The sequence below is a fragment of the Fukomys damarensis genome, unplaced genomic scaffold (assembly GCF_012274545.1).
Source record: "Fukomys damarensis isolate Sample0158 unplaced genomic scaffold, DMR_v1.0_HiC HiC_scaffold_18, whole genome shotgun sequence".
Classification (NCBI taxonomy): domain Eukaryota; kingdom Metazoa; phylum Chordata; class Mammalia; order Rodentia; family Bathyergidae; genus Fukomys; species Fukomys damarensis.
In genome coordinates this window covers 6,425,925-6,442,210 of record NW_022900930.1, presented here as the reverse complement: position 1 = coordinate 6,442,210, position 16,286 = coordinate 6,425,925, and positions in this window count along the sequence as shown.

Genomic DNA, 16,286 nt, shown 5'->3' with positions numbered 1-16,286 from the left:
TTCTGCCACATTCCAGGAGTCCACGCAGAGCAGTCTGCTCAGATTCAAGGGAAGGGACACAGAGCCCATCCTTCAGGAAAAGTATCAGAGAATTTGGCCAGTTCTAATCCATTCAAACTCTTTGCTTTGAAGGACTTGAATAATACCCGACAACTGTATTGGGAAGATTTTTTAACACCATCATTTAACTCAAAGGCCAAAGTATTTCTTCTTTCTTGTTAGCAGTTGGCCTGTGCTTCTGTGCCAGGGTCAGTCGACTTCATTTTCCTTACCTTGTTAGGAAACATCTGCCCAGGAGGGAGCTCTTCATTGGTGCAGTCTCTTTTCTTCCTAATAATGCTAGTGTCATATAACGTGACCCTCAGTCCCCAAATTCTCTTTATTCCTTGTTCAGTAAAACTAGTGAAAGTAGCGTTGCTGGTCTAACATCTGGAAGATGGGGCAATTGAAGTAGCCTCAGAGAACCTTGATGTGCAGTGCTGCAATCGGTTGGATGTTCTTTACCCAAACTGCTTGATACCGATAGCATTTCAGATTTTATAATACGTACACAATGTTCCACAACTGAGCATCTCTGATCCAGACGTCAAAAATGCCCCCAAACCAAAACTCCTTGAGCGTTGTCCGCACTCAAAAAGTTTCAGTTTTAATGTATTTCAGATTCTGTATTTTTGCATTCTAGATGCTCAACCATTATTGCAAAACAATACAAGATTTGCTTCCAGTTCCTTAACTTTGCCCCGTTGGTCTGAAATTGACTCCCTAAATTCCTATGTTGAGAATTAAGCACCAATGTGATGGTGTTAAGAGATGGGGCCTTTAGGAGGGCGGAAAATGGGATTTTACTGACTTCGTAAACAGCCTGTATGGAACTAGCTAGGTCTTCTGGGTCTGTTTTTCCTTTCTGAGGTCCAGGGTGTTCAAGGCAGCATCTTGGGAGCAGAGAGCTGACTGCCAGCAAACGCTCACTGTGGTGCCTTCCTCTTTGAGTTTCCAGCCTCCAGAACCCTGAGAAGGATACTGCTTTTCTTTAGAAGTTACCCACTTAGATATTTTGTTATGACAGCACAAAAGGACCTTCCATTCAGCTGGTATTTAAGGCCAGGCCCTCCGTCTTACTTGGCTTCTGTCTCTCCAAGTACAAGACAACTTTGGAGCAGCATCAGCCTGTGCTCAGTGTTTTAGGTATTCAAATAAATAGTGGTAACACAGTTTTTTCTCTTTAAATTCTATGAACCTACCTACCTTTCTCCTGGCTTCTTTACTACTACCTGTTTTGAAATCTACTTAACTTATAGAGTCTACATAATACCCAGAATCTTATAGTGGGTTTCCCTGATACCAGTGTGCTCTCTCTTCTATTTTCCACAGTACACTTGAGGTGATCGTTCTAATAAAAGGAAAGGAAATCTAACAATGTGATTTTCCTAATGAAATTTCTTTACTTGCTGTAGTGTCACCGAATAGTCACATAACTTCCAGGTTTCGCAGTGCCTGCCAGGTGGCTTAGACTCCTTTTGACCTATTTCCCCTTCTCATGTGATGTTCCAGCAGCATGGACGACTTCTGTTTCCCTGTTACGTTTACTTATTGTTAGCACTGCTACCTTCAGGCCTTGGTTCATCACAGTCCCTCTGCCTGAATCAGTCTTCCCTTAGCTTTTCATCTCACTAAACCCAACTGTTTCGTCGGTCTCGGAGTGGAGCGTAGCCTAGTCAGGGGAGAGCTCGTGAGTGTATTCTATTTTTGTGTTCCTGTTTCACCCTCTTATTTTCCCCACAGTAATGCAGCTAAATGCACAATCAAGCATGTATTGCTTTGTTGGCTTTCCTTGTCTGGATCTTCTCTTAGACTGGAAGTTCAGGGCAATAGGGGAAAGGGTATTTGACTGCTTTATGGCACAACCTAGAATAATGCCTGGGCCCCACATAAGGATTGCTTATGTGAGTATGTAAAGCTAGTGTGAAGTACACTTGGTCAAGGACCACGTAGAGCAGTTTCACCTCTCTCTTAACACAGCTCTTTGCTGACCCAAGGCTGGCTTCCTCGTCTCTTTCTCTCTTCCCTCTCCCTCTTCTCTGCCTCTTTCTTTCCACTGCTTGTCACCATCTTAAAAAATTTTAATCGTGACTGTTCATAGGTCCGTACTGAGTGACCTTGGACCAGTGCTGAGTTACTCTACTCTATTGCTGTATCTTCCCGTGTTTATATCCAATTTGTAGCATTAGATTTGTCTCAACCCCACATTTTTGTTCACTATCTAGACATTTAGATCAAGTCCCCGTTCCTGTCTATGTCATGTATTTAAATCATAAATCATAAATCACAGTAGCTGCATCTGTTCATCCTTTAAGAATTGCCGTAACCCTTGGACTATCGCATTCCTACTCTTGTGTTTTGATGCACACAGTTATGTCTGTGGATACCCTACTTGTGCTTTACTATTTATAAAATTTTAGGAATCTGTGTACCTGTGGAGCCAGAATTATAGGAACCCTTTATTGGTTTAAGTGAAAAACTTTTTTTTCATATCAACAAATTAAGAATTTAGCCTACATAATTGCTGTGAATAGGTAAGTCATAGTTGGAAAATGGCTGTAACGATTTTAAGCCTCTTTTAGAAGAAATCATAGAACTCACATGATCACACTTATTTTACATTCTTGCTTAGCATAGGCCTGAATGCCTTTATAATCCTGTGGCTTCTCTCCTGCACTTAGACTTTCAACTCTTTTAAAACACAAAGTCCTTACACAACTACCAAATTTCATGTGATTGTGAAGCAGTGGAATGAGAAGCCTTCTCCCCCTAAGGTTGCAAATCCCTTTGCAAATATATTTGCAGACATTCACATTATTGTAATCGCTCTGTGTAGGGGTTGTATGTCAAGTGCATAATCACCAGGATTCTTTGACAGAAGGCAAACTCTTGTTAGCTTGATGTCCTCACTACTAAAGTTGTTGTACATATATTATCTAGTTTTGAAAAATATTATATAGCACTGTATTATGTCTTGTCTTTTAATACACTATGACCCTTTTGTCTCTTAGGGCCTCAGCCCTGAATACAATTGCTTAGTGAAATTGTATTCAAAATCACATTTAATTGATATATTTCTAATCACACACTTATGACAAAAATAGTATTGGGTCTAAGATTATGAATAGCATTATTATTATACTGGAAATGCTTGGGAGTGAGGATGAGCAGAGAATTTCTGTCCACAGCTGACTTTCTGATCAGTTTCTTTCCCCTGTATTAAGTGGAATTATTCTTGTTATTGTACAACCTCAAATAATAATAATGGACTAGAGAACTGGTCTGTTTAGTTGTGTTTTCTGTGTTCCTGTGCCATTACCAGTTTCTTTCCCTCCATTGAAGGCTCTATCTGCCGCCCATTTATCAAGCTCGGGGCAGATCCTGACTTATCTCACATGCTGTCTGTCAGGGTTGTCTCTGGTTTCCTCTCACGTGCAATGAGAATAGCTCTTCCAGATGAGTGTAAAGTTGCCTTCCTATAATTCATGCCACTGTCTTTCAAGTCTGTACGCAATGCTTTAATTAGAGAATCTCTGTCCCTTGAATTTTGTCATATGGTTCCTTCCTTTAAAGCAGCATTTGTGAACTTCATTAAATCAGAGTTAAGAAAGATGTGGTCCCTGATCTTGTGGGCTTTGTAAAGCTACTGATTGGCTTGACATGCAACTCTCAGCATATTCTTTCGAATGCTGAGCGTGTGGCAGGATTCTATAATCTTTCTTGTTTAGTGCACTGTCTATAGGTTACCAGTCATTACTTGGAAAGAAAATTGTCTTCACTGTTCTCTGTCTGAATTTCAACTGCAGCTGTGTTGTAAGATAAGTATGTACATGTGTGAATTCAGTCTATTAATTTCTGCTCTGTGAGTGCATAATTTAGAGCACAGTGGACTATATGGGCATGAGGACAGATACAAATTGTGGCTATATTCATATGAGAGTATTCCAGCAGCTGATACAAAGCTGGCAATATATATATTTTTTAAACTCTAGCTGTAGCTATAGACAATGTGTGTAGTTTAAAACTCCTACTGTGTTTTCTGCTTGGTTTCCCCAGATGGGAGAACTGTGTGATTTGGAACACTATTGCAAAATTGCTATTGCTATAGTTTTATTTTTGTTCAACTTGTTTTTTTCAAAGATTTTTAAAATATATACCCTCAAACATGAAAAGCACATTTGGGTTCATTTTTTTAAAGAAGGAAAATAAACTAAATGGATGCCAGACTCTCTGAAAATTGGCATGATGGGTGATGTGAGAGTTTCAGGATGGCTGCCTGTATTAAAGCAGATTCAGAGAAAGTTCTAGACCAGGGGCAGGGACCCTGGGTCCTGGTGGGGGCTCTGCTTCAGATTTTGTTTCTTTGCTTTATGGTAGTATTCTCACCTCTCTCTGGTGTGTCTCTTCATCTGTGAAAATAGAGTTGGACTGGATAATATCGAAGCTCTCACTGTAACATCTTATGGCTGTCCTTGATTTTAATATGGCTATAACACAAGGCAGTAAATAGGGTAGTGCGACTTTAAGATCGTACAACCTCTACAGGAAAATGCACACTGATAGCTTCCCCCACACATGCATGCACACACGGGCATGCACGCACCACCTGGCTCCGTGTTTTTGAGATGTGAACTCAGTGTTCAGGAACCTTTTTCTAATGGACTGAACCTGAGTTATTTCAGGCAGCTGTTGCCTGTCATGGACACCTTGGCACGACACTAACAGGGACGCAGAGCTGCATGAGAAGGTAATTAGCTTGTGGCCCAAAGAGTCTGGAGAGGCTTTGGGTTCCAGAATCGTTTATGCAGATTCTTTTTCAATCTTTGGAGTTGGAATTTTTCAGTCTTGACCAGCATTCCCACAGTGGGAGTCTTGGCAAGGCCAGCTTTCACTGGCCATCTGGTCCAGTTGTTATTCTCTGTTGAGTCAAGCTTAGAAGGAATATTATTCTATACAGAATGACCCACATTAGTAAAAATGTACTACCAAAATATGCACTTACCATAGATGGAATACATGAGATTTTATATATACACACACACACACACACACACACACACACACACATATACATATACATATATATATATATATGATGCCATTCAAAGATGCACATTATACATTTGAAAATCTATTAATTTATAAGTATTTATAATGAATGACAACTCCCAATTAAAGCTGAGGACTTATTTTAGTTTTAAATAAAATTACTGAGGATCTTAGGCTCAATGATATCTTTTATTTGATGGGTTTCAGTACTACACTATATCACCAGGCATCATTTAAGTCCCTTTAGTTGGACAAAATGTGTAACAGAGTCCTCAGAGAGCCTCCATTAGCATGGTTGAAATCCTTGGTGTGGAAGAATTTTGCTAAAAATAACTCTTGCACAAGTTAAGATTCACAGTTGAATCTGCTCTCTCAGGCTGCTCTTGCAGCCCTTGTTTGCTCACTTCCAGAGCTAGTAAAAAGTGTTTTGAGGGAATGAACACTCTTTAAGTAAATGGATTTTCCTCTTTGCAAATGCACTTCCTTACAAGAAAATAGGTGTAAAGCACTTAGCCCAGGGCCTGACACAGGATAAATGGCAGCTATAAAGTATCTTCTGGATAGAACGCTTTCTAGATAAGTGCATGGATTTTGTATTTCCATATTTAGCTCTTGGTGAAGGTCGCTATCTCTCACCAGGGGCAATAAAGAGCCAGCCTCCAGGGTGGTAAGCCAATCACGCATTCAGTTTACAAGTAACTGAACCACTCTGACCATGGAAATAACTAGGCCCTGGTGATTTAAAAAATTTGTTATTTTAAAATATATGAGAAAATGTAAAAATGGAAATAAAGTATTTATAAATGGGGAGGGGAAGAAGGGGTGAAGGGAGGGCAGGGACAAGGGGAAAAATGAGAACCAAGACCTGTCATGTAAAGGTACAAGATCCCAGTAATGAATGTAACTGTACTGTATACCTAGAATGTACCAAGAAACTCAATAAAAAGAAAAAAATATTTCCAGGCCAACAGAACCATTGCAAAAATGGATTTCTGTTCATCTTTCTCTCAAATTCCCCAAACTACCATTTTCCAAAACTATGGCACAGTTATCAAAACCATAATATGAAGCTTGATATAGTATTATAACTGTACTGTACCTAGAATGTACCAAGAAACTCAATAAAAAGAAAAAAATATTTCCAGGCCAACAGAACCATTGCAAAAATGGATTTCTGTTCATCTTTCTCTCAAATTCCCCAAACTACCATTTTCCAAAACTATGGCACAGTTATCAAAACCATAATATGAAGCTTGATATAGTATTATTTTGGAGTCCAGAGATAAGTGCACTTTTTTTCTGAAAGAGGCTAGGAATACATATGTTTGGATTTATTGCCGGTAAGGTCACTGTGATACCTGATAATCTCTACCCTTCTAACCCAAGACCAGCTGGAGAAGTGCTTCTGGGATTGCTTAGAGCCACCTTAAAAACAGGTGAGCAGCAGGTCTGAGTTTGCAACCCAGAAGATCTACAAGTTTTACAGTTTCTCCACTTATGTCCTTCTCTGGTCTGGAATTCAGTCCCACATCACATGATGTAGCTGGTTTTTATATGTCCTTTCTCTCTAATTTGGAAGTTATTGATCTGTTTTTATATTTAATAACTTAAGAACATTCAAAGCATATTGGCTATTTTGTATGTTCTCTCTCAGTTTTGGCTTTTCTGATATTTCTCCATGGATGTATTTAGAGTGCACATTTTCATTAAATGTAGGGCAGAAATTCAGTTAACACACCTCCTGACAGAATGTGCAGAGGGGGTCCTATCAGTTTGACCCATCCCTGGTGATGCTAAGGTAGGTAATTTCATAAATGTACCATCCCCCAAGTCCCCTCCCCATAAAATTATTTTTTTCAATTTATAATTTAAAATTTACCATGTTTTCCTTTGTAATTTTTTTCATGTAGTGAGTTTGAGAATATATATTGTGTTCCTTTACTTTTTGATATGTTAATTTTAGTGCCCTTGTATGATTGTTTCCTTAAACACCTTCCTTAATACCTTACTGTTTGCCAGATGATGATTTTTTTTTTTAGTTTCATTATTCTTTCTATATTTTTCAGTTGAAGGTCTATTGCAAGGAAATGCTTATTACTTGTTTGCATTAGTTCAAGCTCATAGATTCTGATATTGTACTTTTGTGTAATGCCATCCATTATTTTGCTGCTCAATACTACCCCATATTGGGGAGGCCCCTCCAATTAGCTGCTGTATCTTTCAATATTTCCATTAACTCTTCTATTTTATGGTACCACCCTAAAATAGGCCAGTCTAATTTTGTGTTTTGCCTCCCTGCTGCTGAGATCAGGATATTTTACTAAAGGATTCCTGGTTTCTTTTACTACAGTAAAAGTATTAAAAGCACCTTTAGTGCAGTATTTAGAAACCACAAGAAGGAAAGTTAGTTGGAATATGACGGTTCTAGATTCTGTTTTGTGGTTTGGATCTGGAACCCAGAACTCTCATGTGCTTAGAGACAGGGCTTTTGGAGGTGATTGGGTCACAGGGGCTGTGTGCATCTTTGTACTGACCCACTGTTGAGCTGAGCAGCTGAGTGTGCTCCTGGGATGTGAGGCCAGTCAGTGGGAGCATGGCCTGCTCGGGCGCCTCTCTCTCTAAGCCCCCCTCATAGTGTCGCTTTCTGCCCAGCACAACGTGGGCAGCTTTCCTTTGTCCAGGCGCTTCTCTCTTCTTGAGAGTCAGTGCACCAGGAAGCCAAAATAAACTCCCTACCTTTAAGTTGTTGCTGTGTGGTATCGCATCCCAGTGCCGAGGGAATTGACTAAAACACTCAGTGAGCACAAATAGAAAATTACATGCATATACATGTGCAGAAACATCTACACACATTTATACCTATATATCTATCAAATACAAACCCACACACTCATACAGTTCCTGTAAGTTCAGTATAACAGAAATTTACCCTTCCCCTTTCCCTTATTTCTAGCTCTACTCTTTCAAAGAGGAAAGTTGCTTTCTGTTATCTATAAAATGCTTATTTCTTGGTCTAACGAAAGATCTAATAAAGGAGTATTGAAGTTTGTAACCAAATCCCTGTTTGATATGCAAACCCAATATTTGTATAAAGTCTTTTTATCTTTGACCTTAGGTCACATTGTCAATGTACGATTTCCAAGGTTACGATGTTAAATTTCCATTGCTGTTGTAAAATACTCAACGTAAATCACTTCGAGGGAGAAAGGTTTGTTTGGGTTCACAGTCATAGCACTTTCAATCTATGGTCAACCGGCTCTGCTGCCTTTGGACTGTGGTAGAGCAGTACACGTATGGTGGAAGTTGCTCACCTCCTGCAAACCAGGAAGCAAAGAGACACCGGCCTCCCTAAGCCCCGTCGAGATCACATCCCCAGTGAACGAACTTCCTTTTTAAGACTCACCTCCTAAAGATACCACCACCTTACAGCAGTGCCACGAGCTGGAAACCAAGCTTTTATAACATGGGCCTCGCCAGTCCTTTACCATCCAAACTGTAGCCATTCCGTAGGTTACGACCGCACCGCTCTGTGTCGTGCTCCATAGTTATAATGTAGCATGTTCACTGGGTAGGGTTTGTATGCCCCCATCCTCCCATCTTTAGCATGATTATTCTGTAATGGGTGGAATATTACCATGGGTCTAAAGTCAAACCCATGAAAAATTATCATTCTGTGCATCTTTTCTGTTTTATTCATTCCTTGTATTCAGTTTCCATCTATCTCTTGGGTGTAAACCAGCCATATAAGTGTCAGTTTATCCTTCCTGTATCTTAGCACAAATGACGTGACACATTATTTTATTCACTCATTTTATTTTTGATGGGTGCTGGAAATTGAGATTAGGGCCTTGTACTGTCTAAGCATGCGATTTACCACTGAGCTACATTGCTATCTGTGTATATTCTTCTATCTGCAGCAATATAGGAAAGAAACATGCATAGTTTTTTTTTTCTTAAAACATTGCCATTGTTGGAAACTACTTCAATGGCTACACGTAGAAAAGGGGTTTTGAGTGTATGTGTGTGTCTGTACATCCAAACGTGAAACCACTATAACATGAGCCTTTACTCAATTTTCTTACCCCCTTTGAACTTAAATTTTCTCATGGGAAGGTTGTTAATATGCTTGCGATTTCCAAGGCATTGTACAGTCCTGGTCACTTTCACCCAGGGATGTGTGGGCTTAAGAATTTGCTTGGTTGCAGAGGACAGGGGTAATTGCTGAAGATGCTTTAGGCACTGGGAGACCCGGAGAAGATCATTGAAGGGGAATACAACCCCAATAATCAGCAAAACCACAGGATTGTCTTTCTAAGGGAAAATTTAGATACAGGTCGTGTTTTGAGTATACCTTACTAGGAAGGAAGAAGAGTTTGATAAAGATGTACTCAATCCAAGAAACCTGATTGGAAACTTTCACCCGTAGTTTGTATAAATTCAGCTGTACCTGGGTACAAGAAATATATACATGGATTTGGGGAAAAGAAACAGAAAATTGAGTCATAACAAAAACTAAGTACTTGGCCATATGAAACTCCAAACTTTCCAAATCAATTCATGCTGCTCCCTGCCCCATGAATGTGTATACATTTGGGCAGAGTGAGAAAGAGACAGAAAAGAAGATGTGATTCTGTGTACACTCCTTGTATGCTGTGCCAAAACACTCTGGTTATAGTTTACAGGCCTACAGAGTGTAAATTCTATGAATTACATAAGTATATAAATTATATACTTTTTTCTAAGCCAGCCAATCTGGTGTGCCTGAGACTACACATGTTTCTGTCTTGTTCTTAGTCTTCTGGCTTCTCCCTTGTCCAGGAAGGAAATTAAGGATTTTTTTCATGTTTAAATATGCATCACATCTCTCTCTGGTCAGTCGTTTTGCAAATCCCCTTAAGCGCAACACCTCTGCCCCCTACACACACACACACTGGAACATAATTCCCCTTGACCAGTCACCTTCAATCTTTGGGTTTTATCATAGATGGACTTTCTCAAGTAGCCCTTCCCTAGTCCTCCAGAAGCGGAGGAAATGTTCTGCTGCATATTTGCCAATGCAGACTGTATTGAATTTGCTGACACAAATGCCTTTTCACACTTCCTCTGGGGTCAAGAGCTTTCGAATGGATACTGTATCTGTCATATACCTCATTGTATGGTCTTAGAGCGGTATTCACCAGCCAGAACACATTGGCTAAGTCAATAAATTCTCCAAGGGTCCAAAGATTTACAGTGCTAGCTAATGTTAAAATCTAGATCATTCTCCCAGGTAATTTAGAAGTAATAGGTAGAAATAGAAATATCTTAAAAATAGTAAAACAAAAGGGGTTTATTATACCATGACTTCACTTAAGATATAATGCATATTTTTCAGATGATGATTTGATTAAATGCATAATCACCTAAATTAGTGAAATTATATGTTAGCTCATCATAAAGATTATCAGTGTAGTTTTAATCTTCTTTTGTACAACTCCAAGTGAAATAAGAGTAATAAAATAGCTTGAAATGTGTAGCTCTTTGACAATCCTATAGTGGTTACAATTTAGTCAATATAGTAACGTGCTGCATATCTCCTGTCTTAAAATGGTACTAGTTTTGTCTTTGAAACTTTTCTTCCTATTTCACGTTATCTATTATAAAGTTTGGTCATCCTTGACACTTTCAGGAGGGGTGGAGGGGTTGAGGGAGGGCAGGGAAATGGGGAAGAAATAAGAACCAAGATATATAAAGGAACAAATTCCCAATGATGAATGTTATCATATTATGCCACAACCTGCCCAGAGCAGGGTCGAAGCCAGGGAGAGTGGTGGGAGATGATGAAAATTGGAAAATAATAAGAAGGATACATACCAAATGTATGCTTTATACCATAGCCTGATGAGCTAATAGTCACCTGGCGTCCAGCGCACTCTTTATATATAGTAGAGGAAGGCGGGGTAACTAGTGCCACGTGGCCCACATGGCCAAACCTGAACGTGATTATCTCATGATCGGGTCATGCGCGGAAAGGGAACAGGATACATGATGTAACTAACTGTCTCGTGGGGCTGTGCCCTCCAGGATCTACAATCTAAACCATGGAGGAGAAAGGGAGTAGGGATTAGGTGAACCGCCATCTTCGGGCTCAGCCCCTGGCTATATTATATACTTAAAATGTACCAATAAACTTAATGATTAAAAAAAAAATGGTGCTAGAAATTTGTTGCTGCAGAACTTCTTAGAAACTGTCACGTATTACCTCTTCCTGTCAGCCTCTCACAAGATTTAGTATGGGGCATTTCCAAAATGATCAAGCACTTTTTAAAATTCTCACAGTCGTGCATCTTCTAGAACATACCATTTTACTGTTCTATATAGATATAGTATGAAATGAAAGACAGATGATAGGAAAAAGAGAGGAAAAAACAGTATTTATAACCCAGCATGGACAGTGCATCTAAAAATGTACCTTGATTTATTAGATAGTTGCCTTACATGTCTTACATATTCTTTGACCTGTTCTCCTGGTTTTCAATCTATGTATATGGTGATTAACTTAATAAGGTCTTATAAATAAACGAATCTAACGCTGATAAAACACATGGGGGATGGGGAGGGGGGAATAGAGCTGAAATGTATCGTGTAAATGCATCCTTTCCCTACACCAAATGCGATCATCATGCGCCGTAAACATGTACTCATAAAAGTTAAAAAATTTTTAAAATCTCACTTCCAAGAAGAAAAGAGCAAAGGAAAGGGGGAAGAGAGGAGAGAGGGTGGGAGCAGAGGTTTCAGATATATTTTGTTGCTAAAACAGAAAACGTAGGTTTTCCCCAGAGGTGATCACGGATGACTCCGGTGGGGGACTAGGGTGTCGGCCCTGGATGTGGCGATGTCTCCTACAGTTTCCTCCGAGGTGGATGTTGTGTAATCATTGGAACGTAATTGAACTTTGCAATGTGTATCTCATCTGTCTAAACTCTAAAATGCTTCATTTATGTTTCTATAATTGTTTAAAGCAGCAACCATTAAAATAGCGGTGTTAAAAATGAAAACAAAGGTAGGCCAGAGACACCCATAAAAACATAGAATAGAAGGGGCCGGGCACGTAGCTCAGTGGCACCGCGCCTGCCTCCCAAGCGCAAGGTCCCAAGTTCGATCCCTGGTACTGCAAAACAAAACGAAACGAAACGAAACAAAAAATAAACCAGAAGAGTGAGCTTGTGCTGTAATGACACTGCTGTAGCTGCAGGGGCCTGGAAGTCCGCTTCTGTGGTCCTGGCTTAGTCTTCCCAGCTTGTTCTGTGAACTGAGCCAGACCAGTTAATCACTCTGTCATGGAGTTGGGGACCAAAGAAAAAGGTCGCTGTATATAAGTCATTTACAGTGCCCTTTGCTCCTGCCTTTCTCTTAACTCATTTGTTTCTCCCCTGTCCCCCTCTACTTCTCTATACTTTGCACTATTTTAAATTTATTAGCAAGCAGTTTGCCTGTGCAGTGCGCCTGCGCACAAAGGGGTAACTCCGTCTTTGCTTCTCCTTGAAAGCGGTGGTTTACTGCATGGGGCAGCTCATGGCCCGGCAAAACTGATCAAGTTATATTCGTTCGGAGACACTCACCACTTCCTAGCTAGAACTAGAAAGTCTTTCATGGTGAAGCAAAATAACTGATTTTTTTTTTTATTATTATTGAAACATCATTTGGGTTAATTTTTTGCTTTCCTCAATTTTGAAAAATTTTCAAACCTATGGAAAAATTGAAAGAGCAGAACATTGAGCACTTGTGATAGAAAGCCCCATTCAGTTTCACCAATTACTAATATTTCAAAATGTTTCCCTTTCTCTCTCTCTCTCTCTCTCTCTCTCTCTCATTATGTTAAACTGAAGTATTTTAAAGGAAGTTACAGATATCTTTACAGTTCATTTCTGTGTACTTCTGCCTGGGTTCTCTGCTGAAAAGGTATAAGAGAAAGTTGCCATACATATCATGCTCCGGACATTTAATATAAATTAAACTATTTAATATACAGTTATAAATTAAGATAATTTATATCAATTTAAGAAAATTTTACAACTATACTATCAATGAGAAATAGTATGCCATGTGTATTACGTGTTTGCTGTTGACTGTTTGGCTCTCTAAACTGACACATTGAGTCCCTGACGCCCTGATGTGATGTTACTTAGAGATGAAATTACTTGGAGATAATTAGGGTGGGATGAGGCTGTGGGTGGGGTTCTCATCATGGGATTAGCACCCTTGCAAAAGAGACACAAGGTGAGGACAGGGACCATGAAATTGCAGGAAGAAGCAGCCAGAGATGAGCTAAGATCACAGTAGACAGGGCCATGCGAACCCTGTCATTTCTAACTGCGAGCCTCTAGAGTCCTGAGAAAGTAAATCCTCATTGTCTAAATCACCCACTCTGTGGTACTTTTTGTAGGAGTCTAAGCTAAAACAATGTTGCATAATGTAATTATATGTGGAAACATATATTTCAGATAATATGTTCTACTTCAAATACATCTTCTCTAGTGATACATGGATTTAATGTTCAGAAAAACAATGTCAATGATTCGTGTGCTGTAATAAAATGGACTGTCAGTCCCATTGAAGGTGAGCTCCCTAAGGCAAAGCATCACATGTAATTCAGGGATTATATCCTATTCATCTTTGTTCTCTCATCTTTAGACAATACTTAGTGAAGTGAATAAAATGGGCAGTCGAACTATTTTTTGAGCTAATTGCAAATTTACAGACAGACCTCAATTTCTTTGAGTAATTGTAGTGCCTCTGAAGTAAAATTTAAGCGTATATATCAGAGATAATGATGTTTCAATGGAAGAGGCTAATAGTTCATGGTTGAAGAATAGGTGGGTGTTCTTGTTCCCAAGAAGGATTCTCGTGTGTAAGTTAGTCAAGCCCTTGTCATCAGTTTCTACCTCCCGATGGGCCTGATGGTATGGGGAGTTTATCTTGTTGAGTGTGTTCAACTATACTTATGTCTGGTGGAGGATTTTTTTCTGTTCCCCCCCCCAACTCCCCTGGGGAAGTGGATTAGCAAAGGGGATGATGGTGGTATACAGATTTCTAGTTTTACTATGTATTTTTTCTTCTTTATTTTCCTTTCACCCAGAATACAGCAGGCAGCCCCGTGTCTCCCTGTCTTCTGTTTTGTAAGGGTTTTGTAAAATGTTCTCAGTCACACTTCTGTGTCTTAGTCTGTTTTCTGTTGCTGTGACTAAATACCACAGACCAGGTGAGTTTTAAAGGTTCACTTAGCTTGTGTTTGTAGAGTCTGGAAGAGCAAGACTGCTGCACCCCTTCTGCACCTGGTGGAGGTTTTCTTGCTGCCCTGTGACAGAGGACTGCACGTGGTGGGACAGCACAAGCATGCTAACTCTGGTCTTTCTTCCTCTTCTTATGAAGCTGTTAACCAGAAGTCCCATCTTCAAATGTCATTACTGTAGGAATTAAGTCTCACTAAGTACTGGGGAACATGCAGCCCAATCAGCACCTTGTCCCTTCCTGTAGGCAGAATGCCAATTGTGTGAGGAAGGGACGACTGAGCTCATCTGTTCATTTTCTTCATCACAGTATTTTTTCATACTTTGCTTTTGGAATAGCTCTCCATCCTGCCTTTTACTCCAGGTTGTGACAGTTTTCCAAGTGAATTTTTCTTTCCTTTCTTTGTTTTTCTTATAACTTAAGGCCAATTTGGAAATGAACTTCATATATAATTTCTAAGAATCTAACACACTGCCTTTCTAATTATGTCTCTTGTGAAATATGACTCTGATCGTCTGTAGGGTAGATAATGCCCTGTATTAATCGTGATTACTCATTTCAAAGGAGGGTATTGAATGAGAAACCAAAGAAAGGCTTGTGTGCTCTACTATGGCATGCAGCAATGCGAAGAGAGAGAGAAAATATAGTTTGTAGTAACAGATGGATTTGAACCACATTTGGCTCTGTTGAACACTTTTTAATATTTCATTTACAATGAATCTTTAATGTAACATTTAACTAAGTCTTCTGTCATATTCTTTTGAAATATATAAAGCCTTGTCAATGTAATTGTGTCTGGAAGCCCTCGTGTGGATATTAAGTGTTTAAAATTAAAACTGTTGTTAAAACTGAATTTTCTAAGACTTTTATGGCTCACTTATATTGGTGCTGTTTAGAGTGATATGTATGACACATATGCATGTGCACAGGCGCACACACAGTATACACACTTTTTAAACAGTCCATCAGCCTCTTTATTCCCTGGTAGGTGGGAAAAAATAGAATGAAATAAGAGTAATGTTTAGCCATAGAAATGAAATACATGTGAAAGTTATGTGGACGGTGTTGAATCTATTATGTGGCCAAGGGCCACAACAGTTTTCTAACAATATAAGAAATTACGGTTGTAGTAAAATTACAGTCACTGTCCTTTATGGAGATGGGCTGAAGAAATGGAGTCCCTGAGCAAATGATAAAACATCCCAGTCGGTCATATCTGAGGCAACTTGGGATGCATTCCGTAGACTTACTTACAATATCCTTATTAAAACATTACATACCAAATTTATTTTTAGTTTTTGAAAATAAGTAAGGGATCAAGATGGGAGAACATAGCAATCAAGATGTGGTCTGATTTATACCTCATGTTGCTTTGCCACTGAATCGCTACATCTTAATCATGATTGTAACACCTGGGTTCCATTATTTTGGATGAGAAAAAATGTAAAACTGTTGCTACTTCCAGGCCAAGACTTATCAACAGCTCCTTCCCTTGCATTTGATGATATTCTATATTTTGACACATGTTGGGCTGATATTATCACTTTTTAAAATTCTGGGTGTGAGAGGGTGCTAAAGACATGCAAAGTGCATCCATCAGTGATTATGGGTGGCAGTCAAGCCTTTGTCTGGTGAACACCTGTTCTCAGGGGAATGACACTGACCGAAGTCTGTTTTCTGGGTATGGTAAAAGGAAGTTGAACCAAATTATGGTTTATTATGCATTCGTAGCTGTCATCACTTCAGAACACTCCCCAGAAAAAAATGAAGTTGGTCCAGGTCATTATACTTATACTCTGTATCCTTAGCAATTTCTTATGTGTCTTTTTATAATTCTGCGTCCTGAAGATTTTTTTTGGGGGGGGATCTAGTTTTGCCTCACTGTGTCTCATGATATTTCCACACAGTAGAGTAGATATTTAAAGTCA